Source organism: Anomalospiza imberbis, chromosome 4 (assembly GCF_031753505.1).
Source record: "Anomalospiza imberbis isolate Cuckoo-Finch-1a 21T00152 chromosome 4, ASM3175350v1, whole genome shotgun sequence".
NCBI classification, from domain to species: domain Eukaryota; kingdom Metazoa; phylum Chordata; class Aves; order Passeriformes; family Viduidae; genus Anomalospiza; species Anomalospiza imberbis.
The window spans coordinates 36,656,964-36,683,299 of NC_089684.1; positions in this window are offsets into that span (position 1 = coordinate 36,656,964).

The following is a 26,336-nucleotide window of genomic DNA, read 5'->3' on the forward strand; positions in this document are numbered from 1 at the left end:
AAAATCTTGCTATTGCTCTGGTAACCTGAGTCTGATGAAGATCAATTGGCTATAACACCACAGAGCATTTCAGAAAATCATAGGAGACAAGTGAATTTGCCTCTGTTTTTAGTTAAGAAAAATTCATAGGAGTCTGACCGATATAAACAGAAAAAATCCACCTAAATAGTATTAGAAAGGAGCCTCCTTCAGGAGAGGTAGAGATCTTCTACACATACAATTTAAAAAGAAAGCCATGAGGCCCATAGCTTTAGAAGAATATTTTGGAAGCATTATGTATCAAATGGTAGAATGCCTATTAAGCAAATTTACCAAGCTGTAAAAATTAAGGAAAAAACCCAAACCATGCTAATTCATTAAGCTTTGTGAATCTGCATGACAATTTAATTATGAGAGACTGAAGGAAGTAGTCATACTAAAACAAAACAAGTCATACAGATAAATTGCTATCAAATTAACATGTATAAACATGTTTAGAATTTATGCTATAGGCCCTTTCAGTTTCAAGTTTACCCAAAGGAAATGGAAATTTTGAAGCCTGAAGGGAAGATAACAATTTTCAATGCATGCACACTGTGAAATTTCCAGAGATAAGGTGTTAGATTTGCTTCAAGTTTTACTTTGTGTTTTGGAATTTAAAAGACAAAAAGTAGTTTGTCTTTAAAATTCAATAATCCATAAACATAAATGGCTTAATGTTTGCCACATTAAGAAGAAAACGCCCGCAGTTCAGTTTTTTGACAAAACTTGCAGTAATAGTCAATCAGCAGCATTAGTTTGGCATGAAAGATTGTTATAGGAAGCTAATAAAATTCAGTTAAAATTCTTAAACTCTTCTAGATAAAGCTGGTAACATTACTGAGGTATAATCAAGATACATCATTTAATTAAGAGCCAAGAGTAACTCTATTTTTTCAGGGTTTTTTTTAACAAAGTACACATTAATAATTTATCCTCTGCAGTTTTTCAAATTTAGAAAAGTGGGATATCATAAAAAGTAGAAATAAAATTCATCTTTGCATGTTGCATTTTTATAGCAGATAGAAATAATCAGAAAGGGGACATCTAATCCTATATTTTGTATCTCATTAAGTCCTCTGTGTTTCATGTGAGCAGCATGAGTCTGAAAATATTACTAAAATTCTACAGATTACCACACTAACATATTTTTTAATAAACCATGAATAGTACCACAATACTTGAAAATGGCAAAAATTATTACAATTATATGCAAGTATTTTAGAAAAAAGGCATAATTGGGAGTATGAGTACGTCATCTGAAGTAAAGAGAGGACAAGAAGTATTTGCAACAGCATGTCCATAGATGTGGCAGAAATTACTAATTTGCCAAGAAGCTGATCGTCAAGAATGAAATAAAATTAACTTAGTGCTAATCAGTTAAATACTCTAATTAAATTAAATTAATTAAATACTTCAATACTCTAAAAAAATACCCCAGAAAAGCAGACCCATAAATGAAAGGCTTTTACAGTGCTAAAAACATTACAGCCTGTGCAAGAAAGCATATTTGATCCTTTGTTTGATTTAGGTAAAGAATGTCAAAGGATCAAAGATTCTGAAACATTTTAATGGAATTGTAAAAGATCTGTCAAATGCCACAGGAAAAAGCCAACTTCTAGCTGTACATCAGCAACAGCTGATTTTTAAGGTGGTGGTAGACATGTAGAAACTCCACCTGTGACCCTACACATTAATACCAGTATCCAAATATCCTAGACCAAACTGTCTTTTGATATTTATACCACCAGAGTCAATCTTATAAAAATATTTCATATGCATAGTCCAGATATATTAATGTAAATACAAGTAATAAATAACTTACAATGAAGGAAATAATAAATTAAATTAAATTCCTATGGATTAGCAATAAAGACAACATTTTCATCTCTGAAAATGAAACTCTTACTAGCTAAAACTGAAAACATTCAAACTCTTACTAGCTAAAAATTGGTCTGTACTAAGAGCAGGGCAGCTACAAAGACTTCTCATTATCTTCCAAGTATTATCAAGGGCTCCATCAAGAAGCTTTTATACTACACAGGTAGCCAAAATTTAAAAAAATAAATTACCATTTCTCTATTTTATAAAAGCATTGTGAAATTTCACTGATTGATACTTACAAAATAATTATTTCCACTAATAGTTTTCTAGTATTTTAACTTCTAGAACTTTATACATAAATTATGTTACTATTCTTCCAATGCAAATTTTAGTGACATTTAATGTTATATTTTATTTTAAATATTATCAAAAAATATAACCATACAGAAATATATTATCATAAGCAAAAATGTTTGAAAGGCTATTTTATAGTTCGTATTTTTCCTGACATTCTGCAGTGCAGTAATTAGAGTTCTTCAATCGCTAATCATAGCTACAGCCATTCTGGACAGTTGGAATTAATATAGATGACATTTAAGAGACAATGTACAAATACTGAACCTCTTAAACCACTATGAAAAAGGACCTTCCATATTTTGTATCCTATAATGTATCCATATGATCCACCCTATAATGTAGGGGGGTTTTCTTTGGACAGGGATGGGGTCAGGGATGTCTAACTTTTCCCATCATTTGTTTTTCTTTGAGATGTTCCCATTAACTGGTTTCCCATTCTGGTTTTTTACAGTAGATACTCTGATTGATGTTCTTGGTAAGCTCCACTGTCTAACAAGAAGTGAGTCCTCTAGAAACAAAACTACGTCAGTGAAATACCCCTTCATCTCTCTTGTTTTAAGATCCTGATGCTTACGATTTTTTGGTTGGTTTAAAGTTTTGGTTTTAAAACTGGATGTTCAAAAAACCCACATCCCAATGGCAGTATTTTTAAAAAGTTCCAGCAATGACTGCATGGATACTTCATGAAAAATATACAATGCATTTACCTTTTCTAATCACCATGTTGATGTAACAAGAGTCTTAAAGGTGTATTTATCTATCCCAGTCCTAGGTAGGTTGTATGACACTTATAGGACGGCCAAGATGGAGACAGATATTTGGTTATAAGGATGTATGTATCTTATAACTGCATTTTTTCTTTATTTTCTATAACATCAAGAAATAAAAGATATAATATTACTAGAAAATGTATTTATGTGTATGTGCTTCAAAATAAAAAAATCTCAGAAGAAATACTTTCAGACAACCACATAGGAAAAAGGTATCAAGAAAGCACATAGAGTTCATTAGAGAGAAAAGTATGATGCACTTTTTATCTTGCTACAAGATTCTGACTACAGAATCTAGTAGTCCTTCAGCTGAAGTTATCACTTTGCTGCAGGCTTCAAAACAAGGAAAATAACTGTCAAAAAGAGCTGAAAGGAAGGTTTTTTGGTGGTTTTTTTTTGTTTTTTTGGGGTTTTTTTGGCTTTTTTTGTAGCGAGACTGTTCTTTTGATTTTGTATCCTGCTAATACTATCTTCATGTAGTGCACTATGACTTTGTTTATTTGTAGCAGATATCTATCCAGTGTTGTTGTAGATGTCGACGAACACAATGGGAAGAATGATGATGTCTGACTTATTTCAGAAGGCTGAATGATTTCTTCATTATAATTATTCTATGATACATTAATATACTATATAAAAGAGGATACTAAAAACTACATGCTACTCTCTCTAACTATCATATCTAACTCTCTCCCAACTCGTGACCCTGTTCTCCAGAGTCCAGACACAGGTGGATCCGATTGGCCACCAGGCCCAAACAATCCACTGTGTTCCAACCAGGCATTCGCTCTAGGTAAACAATTCTCCAAACACATTCCACAAGAGAAAAACAAGGAGCAGAAATAGAAATTGTTTTCTCTTTCACTTCTCTCTGTGCACCTTTATAAAAATCCTGAGAGAGAGAGAAATGTGCTTGCCACATAGCGTCACATTAGACCTCAGATTTATTGCAAATTGTACCTACTAGCTTTCATCCTTTAAAATGAAAATCTGGATTTGTACATTAGAAGTTACTGAAATTATTGGTGAGGAGAAAAGGGAAAGTTCTTGTCAATATAGCTTTCCTCTGTCATCACAATCCCAAGGAGGGTGTTTAGGTTAATCATAGCAAAACAGAACTTTTATAATATATATTTACTTCTCCTCTTTAAGGTTCCCATAGATCATAACCATCATGAGCCATGTCTATGTGCCCTTGATTCTGACAGCCATAATTTCATTTTAGAACTCAAGCTCCCCAGAAAATAAAATTTTTCTTCTGTTTTTTCTTCTTACATATACATTTTCCTGACACTCTCCAGGAATATAGATGATTTGAGTTAGGGTGATAGGGTTATTTCAAGGTCACCCAAGTGGATTGAAAAATAGCAGGATTTGTGTGAACTCCAGGGCACCTATATGTGTATTCAGAATGGCTTTTTTATAAAAGTGGTTAGAAATATTTTTTTAAAAGATTTTGTCTTTTTTTTTTTTTTTTAATATACTTAAGTCTTTGTACCTTTTGGAGTGAACAAACCAATAAACAATCTGCACCTCTCACTGATGTACATTATTCTTGTAGTCTGAACTTACATGTTTCAGCTACACAACTCCATGACAATTTGAGAGACTTCTTTTTTTGTAACAATATATTCCATTGGTTTGATATTGATGGGAATTGTGAACTCTGTTTCGGCATTATCATGACCTTCCTCATATTCCTTGCATAAAGAAAAAATCAGACCAGTAGTGCTCTACTGAAAAAAATTAGACCCTCAGTAAAACTTATTTACTAAGTTCAATAAGCCAAAGTTTATTTATCTAAGTCTGCTAGACTATTTAGCAGCCTCACAGTAGAGAATGTTTTTATATGGTATATTTAGGAACAGAAAAAAAGGGAAAAGCAGGACACGCTTAACCAAGAACACACTGAGATTGTAACTTCTTGAATATGTATACTTTTCCCATCACCTAGCTCACAATTCTTCAAGAAATAATTGATGTTAAAACTTTTTTTTCACTTATGTGAAAGACTCTTCCTGAAAGCTACTGCAATCCCTGTTGTACCCTTCTTCAGCCACGAGTCCCAGAACCTGCATTTGGAGTAATTGGAATTCCAGCCTGCTCTGACTGTGGATACTCTGGACAAGCAGCTTTGCTCCTGGTTCCTGGACCTTGGCTAATTCACCAACAGTGTGACTAACACACCAATTAGAGTGCTTGAGGACTCTGCTGAACCTCAGGCTCATTGCTGCAACTCATCTCGATTGAATTTGACCAACAGCTTGACACATTTCTTCTCAGCAACTCTGAATTCTTTAATGAAAATATCATGGCATTATTCAAAAGCATTCTCTAGCTGAGCTGAATGAAGTAGACGGAAGCCAAAGACAGCAACCCCACAGGAATTGGAACAGAGTAAAGGCCTCTAATTTATGCAGAGATTAAAGTATGGCTTGCTAGGAAGTCTAATTCACCAAAACAATTAAGATTTGATTTTATTCTAGTCTGCAGCAGTGCCATTACCTTTCCATCAGGCTACAGAGATGTTCAGCAGAGAATTGCTTTTTATTTTCCCTCAGAATAACAATTGTTGCATTATGAGTTGCTTAAATATTCATTCAGGTTCAAGAGGTAGGAAAAGTTCCCAGACTTAAAATAAAATCTGATGAGGCTCCTTTCATTTATGTGGCGGGGTAATCAAAGATGTAGGGTGGAGGGGGGGGGGGGAAATCAACTACCTGGCAGTTAAAGAAGGGCAGAGCCAACAGTGTGAGCCAACAGAGATCCACAGGCTGAAAACAATAGAAATAGAAACATGATTAAAATAATTATCTCTGACTTGGTCATATTGTTGATTCATTTTCTAATAATGCAGCAAAAATTAGGTGCCTATAATTTTCTTGCTAATTGTAGAATAGAAACCATTATAAAATAAAATGGTGTATTTTCTATTGTCCTAGGTTTCAAACTTTATATTTACTATTGATACATACCTTTTCTTGAAGGCTAAAGAGGCACACTTCATTTAGTATTTCAGACTCAAATCTCTCATTGCCTAATAAATTTTGTGGCTGTTCACTTCAGCTGAGCCTAGTATTAATCAGAATCAGTAACATTTTCAGCCCACTCCCCACTGATAAAAAACTCCACTCAGGAGCCTGCACAAGATTTACCAAAAAAAGAATAAGAATGCTCATGAACAAAAAAGTCATTGTTCTGGTAATAAAAAATCCAGGTCACACATTTAGAAATACTTCATTCTTGATGTTCATAAGCAATCTCTAACATTGGTCTGGTTTAAGGATGAAACCTGTTCCTGTGCACATTGAGTCCTGTCTGGCAATTTTTTTTCTTATGATATACTCCAACTTGCACAAAATATATTTGCTCATGTTAGAATCATGATGAGTTACAGAGAGAATTCAAACCAGCCATGTATGTCACACCCTTTCTCAGTTTTATCTCATCGCAACTACTGACAAGATAAAAAGTGCAATTCCAGAACAACACTAAGCACACTAGAACACCTGAAAGGAGAAGCAATCTCATAGTCAGGAAGCCAATGAGGAAAATTCAATCTTGCTTTTCCATCTATTCTTTTTTTTTTTCCTTCTTTCTTTTTCCCGTGCCTCTGAAGGGCAAAGGGGAAGGGGAAGAGCAAGAAGTAACATTGACTGCTAAGAAAAGAAAGCATGTAAGCAGGATTAGTCTCAACGTTAAAAGGACTGGAATATTTTCCTCTTTCTTGCACTCACATTCTCTTCCTTTTCTTCTTCCCTGGGTTTTCCTTGTTCCTCTTTTCTCTCTACACAATCTACCTTCAGTATACATCACTAACACTGCCAGTTCCCATTACCTCCCTTTTTGCCTCAGTAGCAGTTCCTCCATTGATTGTGGTCATGATGGCTCCTCCACACTCATTTTTCATTTTTATATTATTTAATTTATATTCATTTATATTCATCCTGGGATCAGAGAAACAGAACAGTACACACTTAGGGGATAGTCTCACCTATATGAGGAGGCATGTATTTAAACCAGGCTCATTAAAAACCAAAACAAAACTGGCAAATAAAGCATCTTCACATTATATTTAGTCATGTATATTCTCAGAGCCATTTGAAACAGGGCTGGGGTTTAGTACCTCATGCCATCTATGAGAGACAACAGATTAAATCACTGCTTTGTTTTAAATAATTTGGGGTTTGATTGGTCCCATTATGCTTAGCAATTAGGAGAGTTATAAATTAAAGAAATATAAAATGGATAGATCAATCAAAATTCAGTGTGTAAACAAAGTGGGAGTACTTATGATATAATTTACAGAGTATTCAAGACATTATAATGTTGACAATTCATTCAAATGGCAAAGAATGTAACAAAATGTGAAAATAGCAAAACATCAATCAAGTCTCTTGAAAAGACTGCAGCTGAATAAAGGGAAACCCATTAATTTAATCTCATTTGGCCATTTTTCTTCTCTCTGAAAGAAAACCACAGATCTACTCAATGACTTCATAGGGCACAGCAGTTGGAAAAGAAAGAGGGAATTAACCAAAATAAGCCTCCCAGGGAATCTTTGAAAGAGATGACTGTATTTGATTCCTTAATTTCTTCAAATTAAATATGTCACACCTCACTTTCTGGAGATATTTTTAAACCTAGAACATTCAAAAAAGGACTATCACATAGCAGTTCTCCTTATGAGACCAAAAATCAAAGACAGCCCTATTGATCCAGGCAAGTGTTTACACAGATATCATTTCAAGGCTGGAAACAGAGCCCACATCGTTTTTCACAATATGACCTAAAATAGATTCACTGGAAACTTTTTTTTTTTTCATTTAAAATCATCACCATAAAAAAACTGTGTCTAATAGACTTCCCAAAAATTATCTATATTAAGTTGGGAAATCAAAGGTTGATAATCCAGGAAACAGGAGAACTGATGTTGTCAGTTTATGTTTTATCTGTATTTTATCATTTTAAATGAACAATTTGTACTATTTTTGCTCCTCAGTCATGACTCTGTGAGAAGTAGAACTTAACCAGAACTTACCTACTGGCAAGGTGGAGAAGGTGTTCTTTTTCAAACAGGTCTGTGATAAAATGAAAGAAAATAAAGTGTATTTAAAATTATTGCTGGAAGTCACTTGGAAGTCTACATCACCACCTTCCAATACAAAAAAGAATGTAGACCTCTGGAAATCAGGCTTTCACAACTGTAGGAGATAATCTGAAAGTTTCCGACCTTAAACAGTTTCTGCGCGCAGTTTAAATTGTTAGAATTCAGGTCTCACTGAAATCATGTCATTTCCTAACTTTGGAGTACTTGACTTCCCAGTTTCATTTTTTTTTAACATTGTGGCTACTGACATAATTTTTAAAAGTTATTAAAGGTATTTAGACACCGTGCCATATTTGATAAACTACAAAAGCCTGTACAAGGCTGAATGAGCTGGAGGTATGAGTTTTTTCAGTGTCCCACCATAAATTAGCAAAATTCACACCAGAGGTTTCAAATCTATATGGAATTGGACCCAAGAAAGAGTATCAAAGAGATGGCCTCTTACAGAAGGTCAGTTACCTTTTCCCACTGTCCCTGTATGATGCAGGACAGATTTTTTGCATGCAGGTGTACACCTGCTATTCTGGTGTTTGCAGCCCTAGGCAAATCTGGGAACTCTGGGCACCCTCTCCCACCTTCCAGCTGCTGATGGAAGCTTCTTGACCACAGCCACACAGTGTTACCATGCACTTCTTTGGTCTGCTTCATATAGGCCAGCCACAAAATTTCCTTAGTTAATATATCACTATTTGATATCAATTAACCCTACCTGGATGAAGATTTTCTGGGAAACCACTAATAAACTTTGGCTTTGAAGTCACTCTTAAGACGTCATTAAACAGGAGGCTACAAGCTTACAAATAATTTTTGACAAACAGGATAAACTTGCTTTCTTAATTTTTAATTTCACTTCCCTATTTTAGCATCAGAATACTCTATGGTCTTTCACATGATATTATTAATATTTAAGCATGTATTTATACATGTGGAGCATCCCAAACACAAGTGTGTAACTCAATAGGAGCTGCATTTATCTGAACTAAGATTTCTAAATTCACAAACATTTTATCCAGCTAACCCTCTCTTCACCTCTACTTTTTAGCCATGCAGTTGTACCCAGGAGCTGCAAAGATGGCAAATTACAGCTCTGTTAAGAGGTTTGACTTGGGAGCCCTTACTACATTTTGGCATAATTTCTCATGTTTTTTCAGGTGGCTATAAGAAATTTTTAAGGCATAAGGAATCTCTAAAATCTATGTATCAATACAAACTGCTGCCAAATGAGGAATTTTTACAGATTTTCAAATACAGTTGCAAATAGAAGAAATAGCAATGCTACCATGGCTATTCCTGAAAGAAGAAAAATAAGACAAAGGTTAGGCAAAACTACATGAGCTTCTCATGTGAAATTTTATTCTTCCCTGATACTGGACCTTTTTATCAGATAAAACAAATTGCTGACCATATGTGCCAGTGAAGAAAGAGGCCTTCAGAGAGACTGAGTAGAGTGAGCAAAAGAAACATCATCAGCCATGAAACTACTACTCACTAATTCAGCAGAAAGTCAGAAATCAACCCTTCTTTTTTGCAATGTTAAAAGAGATTGCTTATTGTGGCCACTTAACATGTATTAATGAACTAGGTGCCATTATGTTCACTTGTGTGAAAAAGAATTCCAGATTATTTTCTCCAATAGTAATAATATCCCTTATACTTAAGTTTTTTACCTGGCATTTTTTTCTTATGGGCTCAAATAAAAACTGAGAGTTTAGAAGTATGTAAGTTTAGAAAATTTCATTTGATAGAGGAGCAGATGATACTGCTATGGTATCAGATGTACAGCAAGATACTTGCAGTGGAGTCTGTATAAAAGATATTGCACTATTTTCTTGGAGTTACAGGACTTCATAGAACAAAACACTGACCCTACTGTGGATTTCAACATTTTGTTGATGTTGAACTTCTTAAAAATTTGCAAGCATTTAAAATACTACAGGAGACCAAGCTGATTTGAATACAAAGGACGCTGCCATTTCATTTCCTAGCTCTGAAAACCAACATTGGGTTCTGCAGCATTTTTATCATTTTTCTGTTGACTGACACTTGGAAACACCCACTTCATCCCTAGCAGCTTCACTCACTGAATCATTTCCAATTGAGTTGAAGAAAAGTGCAGTGAAAGTCCATAGATGAAAAAATCTTATCTGACTACTGTGTGAATCCTTTTTATTTTTCTCCTGTTTTTTTCACCCTTTTTAAAAAAAAAATCCATTCCCTGCATTTCTGTCAGACTCTGAACGTTTTATTAAGGAGGATGCGCAATCTCTGTCTAGTAATAATTGTGAAATATATAGGGTAATTTCAGTATTGTTTGATTTTTCATCTTATAACAACTTTTAGTGTGCCATTCTACATGCAAAAATGCTCATACAGATTTCATTGTCTAAAGTCATACTTAACAGTAAACTGTAAATGAAGTGGTTGTCGGCAACAAATTTTTTTAATAGCAAATACAACATATGCCAAAGCCTCAACAAACACAATTATCCAAAATTGTTAAATTCAGTGTTAGTTTTCCATACTCACAGTGCCAGAAATATGTTTTGATTTTGCTTTCCACATTTGTGTATATATAGAGCATGGGAAAATAAATGTATTCTTTTTTCAAAAGCAGAAGTAAATAAGATTGCTCAACAAATAAGAAACTGGAATCCATTTGTAAAATCTGTTTGTTTTGTACATCTATACGAGTATGTGGTGGGTTGAGAGCTGGCGAAATGCCAGTGCACCCACTAAAATTACTTATCCATTTTCTGCTGTGAGATAAGGATTAGGAGAAGAACAAAAGTAGGCACTAAACTTTAAAGGGTATAAATAAAGCTTTAGTAACATAATTAAAATAAGAATATTAAGAATCAGAATAAACCATTAAAACACTTCTCCTCCCCCATCTCCTCTTTTTTTTTTCCTACTGACAATGTAAGGAGACATAATCTGGTATTTTCTCAGCCAGTTTACCACTTCGAAAATAATCTTTCTTCAGTCCTCTTAGGGAGAGGAGTCTCTCCTGACATGCTATGGAGATTTTTCCACAACTATCAGTTCTCTCATGGTTTTAAATTTTCATGAATACCAGCTGCCTGGAAATCTGCAATCATTAAATACCTCACACAGTTTGGTAGTCTCCCCACAACTACCAAACATGGGTCATCTCAACTCATCCTTTAAATTGCTTGATTTTAATTGCTTGATCAAGCAATTTTAAGGATGAGCTGTTCTAGCATAGAAACAAAAGTTCTCTTCATTTATCTCTGGGAACAGAGGTTTACTTCTTCTATTCCTGGGGCAAAGTTTCTCATCTCTCTCGTCTTTTTCTTTCTATTTAAGGTTTTTATTGGATCACAGATACTTCTACATCTGCTTGCTTCAGCACTGGTTCCTCTGCTCATGGCTGTGGTTAGAACACTACATCTCCTCAATGCATTCCATGAGTTACAGGGGAAAGTGTCTGTTGTTTCAATCATCTCTTCACCATAGCCTTACCAGAGAATTTCAGCCCAGGATTAAGGTATCTCCTCATTCTCCTCCCATCGGGGATTTGACTCTTTCACTGACCTCAGTGTCTCCATGTTATTCTCTTCATGTGCTTTCATTGTTCCTTTTCTCTGATTTGGGAGAAGGGCTGGGGGGAAAGCTTCTCCCCTCTGAAGAAAGCAGGAAGCAAGAGGGCTTTTATTTCAGTTTTCTCCTCTCCTAAATACAACAATTTGTCAAGGTAGTTCTAGCTTTTCTTACTGGTTACTTGCCATATCAGTTTTTTTAAAGCCAGACAGTAATTGGCTCTGCCAAGCACACAGGAAGCGGCACAATTACTTCTGTGCCTGATGTTCTTTTTTTCCCCTTAACTAAAAACCAAACTATATCAAAGTACCACAAAGTACTAAAACTATAATCTTGACTTTATTTTTGTACATATAGGTGACACATCCATATATGTATACTCACAACACAATTATAATGATGCTTTGCAAATACAGTGAGACCTAAAACTGAAAAAAGGTGATGGTCCTGCTTTACTCTGCACTAGTGCATCCTCACCTTGAGTACTGCATCCAGTTTTGAAATTATTGAAATTATATGTCGTGGTTTGACATGAAAGTGAATTCTTTCAGGAAGTTGGGTCAAACCAATGAGTGGTCATGTTTGGATATTGGCATCTAAAGTGACCACTGAAGGTATGGACACGCCTCTGAGAACACAGGGGGTTAAAAGCAAGAACTCCCAAGAGCTCGCTCTCTTTGGTTCCAGTCAGAATGCTGTGCAGATCTCCCCTGCCCAGCCATGGGGCTGGGTGGGGGAGGGGAAGCCATGTGGCCTGGTCGAGGTGAGCCAAGGGTTAGAAGGACTGGAACCGAGGCAGCTCCTGTGAATGGAAGGGTGGAGAGAAGCAGAGATGCCTTTGTCATTCCCCCCTCAGAGGGAAGAGACAGAGTCCGGACGGCACCTGTAACTTTGCCGGCGTGGAGGAGAAGGTGGGGGGGAAGGCGCCCAGCCATGGCCTTGGGAATTGGCTGCTGGGCAGAGATTTCAGCCGTCCAGGGAGTCTGAACTTTTAACCCTTTCCTGAGAAATGAAGGCTTTGTAAAACATTACTCCTCCTTGATTTGAAGTAGAAGAGAGACAGTCTTGGATCCGAGATGATGGAAGAGGAAATTTTTGAATTGGAAGGAGATGATGGAGTGGCTTATGGCTGGACTTTTCTTGTTAGCCATAGACTGAACTAAATTCTCCTGACAGAGGCTGCATTTAGGGGGATGCGTTGGTGAGCCAAGAGACCTGTTTCAGTGATTACCAACAGAGGAGTGGAGAGAACAGAGGAGAGTTGAAAAAGGTGTGGAGAGGCCCTCTGTCTTCGATGAAGAAGAAGAGGAGAAGATCATCTCTGTTCTTGGACCCTTGGCCCCAGGGGAAAATGGGGGGGACTGTAGTCCCGAGATGAGAAACTGAACTGTTGTCTCTTTTGGTCCATGGCAAAGCATCCTTAAAGGAGCCCTATGAGCAGTCTGTCCATGCATGGTGGTGAGAGCACCGTGACATGGAGAGTGTCACACTGGCAGATTTTCTCTGGGCGGTTGTCACGTGTGACATAGAAACACAAGGGTGGCAATTGTGTTTCCTGGGGAGTCTGTGGCACAGGAGAGACTCCTTTCTCCCTTGATGGACTAAGTACTGATTATCTGAAGGGTGGCAACTTGATCAGGATCCTGGGTGGTGTCTCACTGTTGGGTTTGTTTAGAAATTAGGTGGGAGGAGGAGGGGTGTTTTAGAAGGTCTTCATCCAGGATTTAGTGTTTGTAGTTTTTATAGTAGAAGTAGTTTAATAAAGTTCTTTTCTTTGTTATTAAGCTTGGGCCTGCTCTGCTCACATCTCACAGCAATTATTTGGAAAAGTGTATTTTCATGGGGGCGCTGGCATGGCGCCAGTGTCAAACCATGACATTATATTAAGTTGTTAGAGAGCATCCAGAGGAGGAACACAAGGATGGTGAAGGATCTGGAGGAAAAGCCTCAGGAGGAGTGAGATTTGCATTCAGCCTGGAAGAGGCTAAGGGGAGACCTCATTGCAGTTACAACACCCTTGCAAGGGGAAGCAGAGGGGCAGATACAGATCTCTTCACTCTCATGACCAGGGACAGGATTTGAAGGAATGGCAAGAAGCTGAGTCAGGGATTGTTTAGGCTGGATATCAGGAAAAAGTTCTTCACCCAGAGGGTGTCTGGGATCTGAACAAGCTCCTCAGGGAAGTGGTCGCAGCACAAAGCCTGACAGAGCTCAAGAAGCATTTGGACAATGGTGTAGGGTACATGGTGTGATTCTTGGGGCAACCCACACAGAGCCAGGAGTTAGACTCAGTGATCCTTGCAACTCAGCATTTGCTATGATTCTATATAAGATATTTATTTTAATAAGATGCTTTTAGAAATGTGAATTCACAGATTTTAATGAATATAGTCTTTTATAACCATTTTCAGTATTCCATACTGACCCCAGAAGACACATCACTACTGATGTGACATAATATTGATTTTAATCTGAGTTTACTTTAGACTTTATAACGTAGTTTCAGAAATCATTCTAAATAATGATTAGTTTGAGTGTGCATTATTTGTGCTTTCTGGTCATTAGAGTTAATAGAACTTGGAATTATTTAATTCCTGCTATCTTACTTATCCTAGATGTTTTTATTCTCAGGCAATCAAGACAAAGAGGTATCTGGTCCTCAGAGGGCATTTTTCCCATAAAAAGCAAGCTGTCAATGGTTATAATGCAAATGTGCGCAAAGCACCAATCACCATGTCTGTGTCTGTTTTCCAAAACCTAAAAGTAAACACAAAAACCATGTTTCAGTTCTGAAGACCGACTTACAGCTTTCCTTCTTCATTTTGTCATCATGCTTGGATAATTCTCATCAGGATTCGTCATGAGTGAAAACAGAAACATGCTTGTTGAGCCTTTCCTGTGGGGGTTTCCCAATAAATGGCCTGGCACATGTTGTATTCTGAGTGATGAAAAACAGCCAGTGTGGGAAGATAAAAAAAAATAAAAAAGATGAAAAAGATGTCTGCCATTTTCTTCTCAGGGAATTCAGAAGACCAGTAACTGTGTTACACTAAGCTTCAGACTAATCTACATGTTTAAGCCACAGAGACACTGTTTTATAGATTTCTTCTGCCAGAGGAAATCATCAGTAGCTGTGGAACAAATCCACATTTCAGAATGGCAACATTTTTGACTAGGTGACAGTAAAAGAGATGAAATAAAACTGTTTTTGTAATAACTGATGTCCTCAACTTTCTCCACCATAGTGGCAAGTTTCTTGTGTGTTATAAAACTTTGCCAGACATTTCAAATACTTCTCTTTGGCAATAAACACATGCTCTTGTCCATCCAAGGTTAATTTAAAATGAGGAAAACACCATGAGTAACAAATACCTGAAAGTCATTTGGGTATGACTTAATCCTAGCAATCAATTATATCTCAATAACTCTTAAAGTAACAGCATTAAGGAAAAAAAGGAAAAACATGTTCGAACAAGCTGGAAAAGAATTTAAGCCTTGACACACAAATAGGCAAAATTGTCTATTATTAACCAGTCATCCATGTATAGAAGCACCTCAGCAAAATACATCCCATGTGAACTGAGCAAGATCAAGCAAAATATTACTTAAAAGAACACAAACCTGGTAGTGATGGTGCTCTATACTTTTCCCTCTGAGCTACAAGATAAACTTTCATTTATTAGATTTCAGTCTTGAGTTTTATTCTTGTCACTTGAGTTTTAGTCTTGTCACTCCAGTACATGCCATCTTCTCATACAATGTGTCTTCCCTCTTAACTGAAGCCATTTCTGATACGTCTGCCTCTCTGAGGTACCTGGAAGATATTGCCATACATTAGAAAAACACTCTTAATTAATTTTTAACTCTTTTCCACGCTACAAAAGTTGCATCAGATGGATACACTCTTGACCAAAGGAGAATTTTGATGTACTTTATTTTGTTACTAGAGGTGCAGAAACTGAAGAATGTGTGCTGCAAGTTTTAGTTTAGTAAAAGTAATGGTTTTCATTATTTGAGTTTTTAAGTCTCCCAAACTTCTCCATTTTTTGAAAGCCTTATTTTTTTTTTTTTTTAACATCTGGTCATGTTGAGCAGTATAAAGATACTATGAAGAGTTCTGTGGCTCTCTTCTTGTGAGCAAACACTGGTCTCAACAAGTGTGGCCATAGATGCTGCTATGAAGTTTCCACAAAGAAATCCAACTGCAAGCATTCTTCTGACTACAGATATTGCCATGGTCAGCATTACGGACATAGCTCATGTACCACAATACTGAATCTGCCCTTCTAAGCTCTTTCCAAACAAACAATTTCTTTTTTTTTTTAGATCTAACAGCAGCATCTGACCAAAGAATACACTGTCAGTTTACATGTATATCCCAGGAAACTGGGGAAAACTTGTCCCTATTATATTTCTCATAAACATTTTATCTGCCTTTCCAATTAGCATGTTGTTCTCATAACACTGGCACTAGGGCTTCTTCTATCTAGTATAAATATCATAGAAGAAGGAGCAGATATTAATGGCATCAAAAACAATGAAAGTGAAATAATTTGCCATGTTTTAGAGTAGCATTAGAATGTATAATAGACTTTTTAATAACACAAAGTGAGACTGATTTAGAAATCTCTAGAATGACATCTGAAAAGGACTTAGAGAAGCTGGCAAAAACAAATGACAGCTAATGTATCTTTCACATTAGTTGTGGCAGTGATTTAGTACGTTGTCTGTGATGCTAAATATACATCATAAATCCCTCCAGCAGAAGCGTTATTATATTCATCCATCTCTACCCTATGAGCCAATAATTTCTTCTTTCATAAGGTTTATTGTATAAAAAAGAACTCATTATATAAAATAAAAAGTAGGCTACAGCCAGTGATCTTACATTAACTTAATGAGGATTTTATCTCAAGAAAGCATCTTGGACAGACCCTGTGGTCATGTTTTATTGTTAAATCCTATTTATTGAGTGACAGGGGGACTTTTGTGGAATATAAAATGATAGAGTGGTCTTTATAAACCTATATCAAGTGATCAGTTTTCTCTTTCAGTATAAGCTATCGTATACAGTTTATTAGCAATATGAATTGGAAAGAAGCCCTCGACAGTTTGTAAAGGAACATGACAAAAGGAGGCATCATTTTACTGACTGAAACTATATGAAATAATTGAAAGACAAAAGAAAATATTAATGGAAAATTAATATCAGTGTGAAGAGTGTCTCCTTTTTAGTCAGCTGACAGTAAAAATTCAGACAATTCAATTTGCTGGTTTTGAAGCACCTAGTCCACAGTTCAGCCCACTGGTAATAAAGCACTGCGGTGGGGACACGCTCACTGCCTGTGTCTTCACATTACTTCAGGATTCAGCCCAAGAGTAGTTCAAACAGTGAAGCACTGCACTGAGGATTAGTATAAAGAACACTACATATCTGAAAAATGCGACTGTCCATCACAAGAGCAAAAGTCAGTGGGCAAGATTCAGAGTGACCATGGGGCTATAGTTTCAGATGTGGAGGGGTTTTTTTTGATAGTCATGGTATTTGAATTAAGTTATTCAATCATTAACAGCCACTGAAATTTCCCTCCACTTACAGAGATGTTTATTAAACTGTCACAACAAACAGTATGACTAAAAGAGGCAAAATTCCAGGTTTTGAGGGATTTGCAAGGCCAGCTTTAGCAAAAACCAAGGCATTCCCTGTGAAAAGATTCACAGTGGAGATAAACCACCAATTTCTAATGAGAAATTTGAGGGTTTTACTCACCTTTAGTAGCAGAAAAAAATTTAGAATAGTTGTTAAAACATCCTTGTTGCAAGTAGAGGAGATAGGAATGAAGAAATAAAAAAAGTCTGTTCAACAGTTGGAGGGAATGAAAGTTTGGCAATTCTGTGTTTCACTTATTCAATGAATAGTGTTTTGTGATTTGTCTTTATAAAAGACATACAGCCACCCATTTAATATAACACGGGCTTTGAATGCACTTTATAATTGAATAATTTATCAACACTTACCTATTTGAATAATAAAACCAACTGATTGGTTTTAGTAGAACATAGATTACATGTCACTGCCAACATCTCAGTTTTGAGAAATGTTGTCTTCTGTTGCAAAGCATTAGCATGTCTTTGATTTTATGATAATTTCTTTGCAAGATCAATGAACCTAGGAAAGCCTACAAAATATCAGTACTTAAGGAAAGTCCACCTTGCATCATTTTGCAAGACTTAATCATCAATGCAAAATAAGCCGCTTTCTGTGCCAGTGTAACACATATTTCCTACGTGGTTGTGCACAGGCAGCCACCTTCACAAGGGTTTTCAGAGTGATTTCTCTTACTATTTCAGTTGATGCTAAGTATCTCTGTTTACTTTTATCACAAAATTCTGTGGAATATTGTGCAACACACCTCAAAAATAAGGACAAGAAGTGTGGTTTATGTGATTCCCACTGAGAACTAGAGGTGAAGATGTCAGACTTCCTTACATGATCCCTTACATGATAGAGGTCAGCTAAAAACCAGTGAGGTAATTCAAATTTTGTGTATTATGTTGACTGAAGGATTTTTTTTTAATCATTCAGTCCTATAACCTGAGTGTCAGGGATCCCCAGACCTGCATGATTTTAATTTTCAGAGTAGCAGCTTGCATTAGCAGGACTTAGGGGAAATTCATAAAGATTTATACCAGAGTACCAGCGACTTCTCTTGCTGTTACCCACCACTGTTTTGGGACCATAGCAGTGAAACTATGCAATGAACAGGAAGGAATTTGCCAGCCAAACTGAATTCCAAACTAATTACAACCACCTGCTACATGGGAACTTTGCTCATGTTCTAAGAGAGGTGAAAAAATGTGCTGTCTTTTTGAATGCAATCAGCAATAATGGGATTGTACTTGTTTCTGGCTTATACTAATAAATTGACAAAAGCAAGTTTTTGGGGATTTTTTTTTTTTTTGATAGAAAAAGAATACTAACATTGCTCACATAGGAGAGAAAAATCCTTAAAAATCAATAAATGCAATAAATTAAATTAATGCCAATGAAGCAAAGATTTTGCATCAGAAAAGGAAAAAAGAAAGGGGAAAAAGGAAAAAAGTGCAAACTAGCAGCATAAAAAAAATCCTGACACAACAGGGCACAAAGGATTCTTTAAGTCACTTAGCAAGCTTGTCATTTATGTATTAAATTCTGAGGGCCAAGCTTTTTCACTCATGCACTGGATGGCCATTCCAGTATTTAGCTGCTACATTATTTCAAAGCTGTTCAAAGCATGTAGACATCTGTGTTGTCCTGCAGATAGGGGAAGGTTGGCAGATTCCCAGAATAATTAGGAACAAAAAGTTTGGAGCAAGAAACATGAGCATTGCAGCTATTCCTTTTTGGTCCTGCCTCTTGCTGCACGTTGGGCTGTACGACACAACAGGTAATTATTACCTGAAATCAGAAAGTGGAAGTATGTTAAACAAAGCATGCCTAATTTGGGTTCAGTGAACAGGCAGCACACACAAGAGTTTGTCAGCTGCCGGTCAGCCAGCCAAGCTCCACCAAAGAAATCCATCTTGGTTTGCAAGGTAATGCTCCTGCCACTTACTCAGTGGGAGCCCTCTCTACATGACTGAAGCTGTCTCCTAAGCCCACAGTGATAAGTGACCCTGAAAAAAGCTCCACAAAAAGATGATCCAAATATCAGCTGAAGTTAAGGCATTTCAAGAAACACCCTGGGGTGCCAAATTAAGCAACATATTTGGAATTTCAAGGCTTGTTTTCATTGTGATGCCCTGTAGAACAGCAGAGATTTCACAACAAAACCACAAAACTGCCGAAATATCTGAAAGGTGTATATGCAGACTTTATGCCCTTGTGCATTTACTTTTTCCTCTCTTTTTTCACTGTGATGTGTGACCTTGAAAAAAACCATCACACTAACCAAAGAACAAGTGCATAAAGCAAATACATATTAAAATCTCCACATTTTATAATATTTGATGAGTAAAAAAGTTTTTAACAAGGAACACAAGAAATATCTCATTAAGAACACTGGTCTATCAAGACCACAGTTGTGACAAAAGCCATAGAAGATTCCATTTAGGAATAGCACACATTCTCAGCCACTTTTTGTAGTACATTTCCCCTTGTATTTTCCTGGTGTCCACAGCTGTTGGATTGTTATGGAGTTTGTATACACTTATTGACCTTAGTATCTGCTGTCCATGCATTTGCAAAATCCCCTTTTGAACATCCTCATTCGTCTACTTTAAAGTTTACTGACTATAAACATGTGTGTCTCAGAATGATCTAATACAGGTTGCTTTGAAAAATGGTATTTAATTCTGTAATTGAAGATTGAGCTGTGTTTTTATGAAGTCCTTTATGGCTAATAAGAAATTAAGTATTACCCCACCCATTTATTAAGAAATTTAAAACTAGAAATAAAGGGTGAGGTTTTCATAACCATTAAAAATATTTGGCATATAAATATTAAAAAGTAAATGGCCATTCCATTCCAGGTTCTTCTGGTTTAATTTAGGGATTTTTTTTTTTTCAGATTACTTTTAATACAGTCATTCAAACAGATTTTACTCCAATCGCTTTGTACTAAAAATGGGCAAGTCTGTGTTTGATTTTTTATGAGGAGAAAGTTGTCAGCTATTTTTCATAGAGGTCCATGACTAATTTTATATTATAGCCTTGGCTAATAGATAATTAGGTGTTTCACTCAAATTAGCTATCGCACTGCTAGAGGCAAAGTGGGAGGAAGAAAAAACTTGGATTTTGCAATAAATTTTGTACTACCAGCTTCTGAACACCTCTGTGAAGCAGCTGATAGGAAATGCTATACTGGATAAGCATAACCTATGTTTGCATTTTGTTAATAGCAGTCTCGGAAGCTTAACTGATAAAAAAAATAAGAGAAGTTTAATAAAAAAAATGACAGGCAGAGGAGGAGGATCTTCCACAGACATAACTGAAGCTGTACAGATTTCAAAACGAATTTCCTGGGTTTTTCTTTTCACTCTCATCCGTTACTCTTATTACTTCAATGTAATCCCCTCACAACGCAGGCGTGTAACCTGTGCCTTGTCTCAGTCCATTTCCCTCCAGATCAGCAGGACTACTGACACCTGCCTACACAAATTCTGTTGCAGAAACTCTTCCCTTTGGCCAAGCACCCACCTTTGCAGGATTTTGTTGGGTGTCCCCAGGTGAACTAACATCACAAGATGTCAGTAATCTGTAAGAGCAATTCCTAAGCCACCTAAACCAAGAGATGGGCTCCCGTGTATTGTGCTGAACATGGTGCCCTAGGTAAAAAAAGAATAGGAAGACACCACACCAGCACGAGGCCTTTTGCAACATGGCACTCAATGGCATCAGCTCCTGTAATACACCAGAGTCCCCATTTGCATAAAGTTATTAATATTTGAAATATTTTTCTTCAACTACCACTTTAAAAAGAGACTCATCCATATATCATCACAATTGCTTTACAGTAGCAGTCTCAAAACTTTACGATGATACATTAGCGCAGACAGCCAAGAAAGAACCATCTCCATTTTTCTTCTATTTATCTGATAAATAGAAGCTTCTTATCAGAGGTGAAAGACATACTGTCTCCTTTGTCTCACGTCTGCTATTTGGATCAAGGATACTGAAAGTTTGTTTTTATATTGACATGAACGTGAGGAGTTCAGCTGAATTTAGAAAGTTACTATGATGCCAATATGTTGCTTCCTATTTATTCAGCAGATTATATATTGTGCTTATTTATCATGCATTTTCTGTCACGGCCTGGTAGCTTCTTCACTAATTCTTTACTCATCTTCTGAAACTCATAATTCTTTTCTTATAATGTCTAAAGACAAAATATGATTAGTTTCCAAGCAGATACAATAGATATTTAAAAATTAAATAGGGAATCAATACATCAAAAAAAGACACTGAACTAACACAAAGAAAAATGGAGGCTAATCATCATCAAGTGTACACTTCTATCAAATTGGGAGAGATACACATAAATAATGTGAAAGCAGATCTCCTTCACTCAGTTTTGGCAACACGGTAATTTCTGCCTGCTCAAGAAAGCAGCAATAATGCAGATAGGTGAAATCATCTCTTCCAGAACAAGTGTTGCTACAGGTACAGAATTTGCAAAACCTCAGGGTTTTAAGATTAGTATATTATGGAAAGAGGTATAAAGTTTCAGTGTGGTCAAGGTGAGAGACATGTCTATCTTTAACCAGCAAAATATTCTCTGAATCCCTTTTTCCTTTCTATACCTTAATTTGCTGTCAACAGCCCAGTAAGGAGCAACCCAATGTGCAAATACCTCTTTGTCAACTCTGCTCATGTGTATCTCTCTTCTACTTTATCCTGTTCTGGGTATTTACAGAGGGAGAAATTTTCCATCACAACTATCTCAAGACTTACAGCAATGCAATTATTCACTGGATGCAACATTACTGCTACAGGGAATTAAGTGTTTATCTTTGAACTGCACAATTTAAAAGACAGAATGAGAAATCTCAGCCATTTAATATGTCTATCTAACTTTGGTGTTGTGACCACTTATTCCCACTGATCCCAGAAGGGGTAGCCTGAAGGGTTTCTAATCAGGAAACACAGTTTGCTGGCAAGCCCAATGAAGTCACCAGAGGGTCACCATGGTCATACTTTCTACTTGGGTATAATTGTAACACAAAATGAACCACACAAGATTCTGCTAATGAGCCTATGATTCTATAGTGTGAGAGCAACACCAAAGAATGAATTTCCATTGTCCATGTAGTGATGAGTCAATAAAAGATCTGATTGCTCCTGGTGGAAAAAATTAGATGATATTTCCATCAGTATTTAATTAAAGGTTTATCCAATTTATTACTGAGATTTCTTGATGAGCTTAATATAATAACATTTCATGTTTTAAATTTCTAAAAATTGCAGTAGCTGTTGTAAAGTCACTACAGGGTTTTGGAGAGAACATAGACACATGAATATTCCTGTATGAATCCAATTCATCTTATGCATAAAAAGAACTGAGCTGCTAAAACACCCCATTGTAATAAAAAATCCTTCCAGGGAGAAGAGGTGAGCACCTCTCCACACCCCCTCCTCAGGAAGCTGCAAAGAGCAATGAGGTTGTTTTCAATGAGGACAAACACAGTATCCTAAATCACTCATCGGAGGACATTCCTTCCTGCCCTTTCACCAGCTTTATTGCCCTCTTCAAGGTACATTCAAGCACCTCAATGTACTCATATGCTACTTTAAAGTACATTTTGTTAATAATTCTCTTCAGTCTTCCCATTTTGCTTGATTGTACCCCAAAACACACAGATTTAGTGAGATGAGGAAAAAAAAAATCAACTACACAAGTATAAATTAAAAAAATAACATATTAGTCTTCCCTTTGAGGTTGGAAAATAAGTGGATTATGAATGAGCAATAAACTGCTCCTGTAGGAAATCAGGAGTCATTTTAGTAGGAATATAACAGGGAATATATTTCTCCAACTCAGGACTTTTAATCTTATTTAGATGACCATGCTTCAGCTGGGTAGGACATTTCAGGAAAAAAATAAGGAACAAGCCACAAACAAGCATCTTCAGGAATACAGTAAAACATATAAAAGCTGTTTGGTTTTTACTCACATATGAATAAACATGGAAAGATTTGGTCTAGAGAAACACACCATCAAAGGAGCACCCACAATAATTTTCCACCATTGAAAGCCTATTATAAAATCTGCAATTTAAGTGTTCTCCATGGCCCCTGGAGAAAAAGAAAAAAGCATTATATGTGTAATTAAAAAACTCATTATGGACTACACTCAGACTGTTACAGAGTTAGGCAGTACAGCCAGCCATCCTTATTTAAAGGTATGCAGAATAGAGTGGACACACAGGTGGTAGGGACAGGGTTACATGTAAAATACTTTTAATATGTTTAATACTTTTGCAGAGTGGGATGCACAACCCTTACTGCTATATTTCAGTGATTCACATGACTGCAACAGAAGTAAAAAAATATTGTGCAGAAAATTACCACAATCCTGGCTTTTTCTTTTTCAATTTTTGAAGCAGGACACTGCACTTAAAGTATGTACTTCATTTTCCAGCTGTCAGAGAAGAAAAGATGAAAATATTTAATTACTCTGAAGTCTGCACAAGTTGACTAAATTTTTTTGAAATAATCCTCTGTTTTTCCATGTCATCAAATCACATGTTGTTATAGCATAGAGAGAGGGTCTCTTTATAGCAGAGTGTCTTTGGGACAGAGTACAGTTTGCTATAGTAAACATTAGTCACACTTTTTTAAGATTTTACATTTTTAAAGATGACTCCAAAATGTGACAGTGTATTACCGATATTTATTTTAATACAGCTCTTAAGAATTCCTTTAATAAATGCTTTTGTAACCCATCTGCACACACTGACAAAAGATCCTTCTCCTTCTTGACCAAAGTATTAAGCTCCCATTAATACTAATAACTTTTAAAAAATTTTCTGTTATGTTTTACAAGAATTCCGGGTGTTATACTATAGATGTTTAGCTCAAGATTAGTTCAGATTCTGAATATTCCGATACAATAAACAGAGAAAGGATTACAAGTAATTTAAGGGGAATCATCTGAAATCAGATTTTGGCTTTGTTAAAGATTACTGGCACAACAATCTAAATACACAATGTCATTGACTTACATACTCAGCTGGGCATGAAGAAACACACCTCATTGAAAAAAAACTCAAAAAGTGCTTTCTCTATTGTTTTCTGCTGCACCATTGAAACCAGCTTAAATGCAACATTGAAACTATTTAAATGCAACAGTTCTAAGGAAGGATAACACAGAATCTTGGAGGGGCTTAGGCTGGTAGGGACCTCGTCCACCCCCCACTGCTCAAATCAGTGCAAACTCAGGCAGGCCTACACAGGATCATGTTGAGGGAAGTTCTGAATCTTCAAGGAAGAAAACTCCACAACCAGCCTGGGAACGTTGCTTCAGTGTTTGACTGCACTCTTGGGAATTTTTTTTTTCTCAGATTAAGTAGTTCTTATATTTCAGTTTATGGACTTTGCCCTGTTTTGTCTTTTCAGTGGATACCACTCCTCTAATGCCACCCTTTGAGCACTTGTTAGAAGAATTAAGGAGATGTGATTTCACATGCACAATCATTTATTTACAGCATGAGAAAGAGTTGAGGATATTAAACATCTTCATCATACTTATATCTGAGTCAAAAATCTCCCATGATATACATAGAGAGCACTGCTAGGCTGAGGCAAGGAAAAAGAACCATTGCTGCCATTAACAATGAATAAAAAATGGAAAAATTAATAGTATGAGTTTTAACCACAAGCAACCAGAAAATTGGATTTGACTCCTCATATATATATTTCTTCCTAGTTAATGTTACCATGATTAAGCTTAAAAAGCTTAAATAAGTTGCATCTACTGGGCCTTTAATGATTTTTCTGAGATGTATAAACATGGGCAAAATGCACCGCAGTTAGAATTTTTAATTCCATACACAGCTGAAATGAATTCATATCACAGTGCCAGGATTTGTATGATTTCACAGACATTTCAGAACTATCAACTTGCTTTGATGAAAGAACTTTAAGATCTGTATTTGGCTAATGCATGAACATGCCATTTGTATTCTAAACATGGACTTTGACCAGAAACACAAAAAGACCTGTCTCCAGATCCCAGCTGGGACAATCAAGAACCACTTAGCAACCTGTGGAGATTTCAATCACTGAAGCAATTGACAGGTTAGTTGGATCCTAATTATTTCTGAAATGAGAATAAATTTGTGCAGTTTGAAGTGAAAGAGCTAGTATTTTTTAAAAAGAAAAAATTATCTAGATAGAATTAGGAAATTGTTCGCTTTTATCCAGAAATAATTCATAATGAATAGGATAACATCAGACTGGTGATCTGTCATTAGTGAGGTTCCACAGAACTTCGTTTTAAATCCTTTTGCTCTTCAACATCTTCATAAATGACTTGGACTGAAGGATACTGAGCAAGGTTGCCAATGACACAAAATTGGAAGGAGCAGAATCCCTCAAACAAAGAGAGACCTCAACAAATTAGACAACTGGACAGTTGCCAACCAAATGAAGTTTGACAAGGAAAAGTGCCAGATTCTACAGATAGGAATGGGCAACCCTGGATATACATAGACTGGGGAATGAGATACTGGAAAGCAGGCCCACAAAAAGGGCCCTAGGGATCCTGGTAGAGGGAAAGCTGAATGTGAGCCAGCAGTGCACTGGAGGCAGGAGGACCAACCCTGTCCCGAGGGGCATCAGGCCCAACATGGCCAGCTGGGCAAGGGAGGGGATTGTCCTGCTCTGCTCTGGGGCAGCCTCACCTTTAGTGCTGGAGGCAGTTTTGGGTGTCACAGTATAAAAAGGACCCTAAGAGCCCAGAGGAGGACAAGAAAGATTGTGAAGGGCCTTGAGGGCAAGTGGTCTGAAAAGAATCTGATGTCATTTGATTTGTTCAGAAGAGGAGACTGAAGGGGGAACCTCATCACAGTCACCAATTTCCTTGTGAGGGGAGAAGGATGGGCAGACAGTGACCTCTCCCATAGTGACCAGGGACAAGACCCCAGGGAATGGCCTGAAATTGTATCAGGGGAGGTTTAAGTTAGATATTAGAATAAGCTTTTTCACCCAGAGG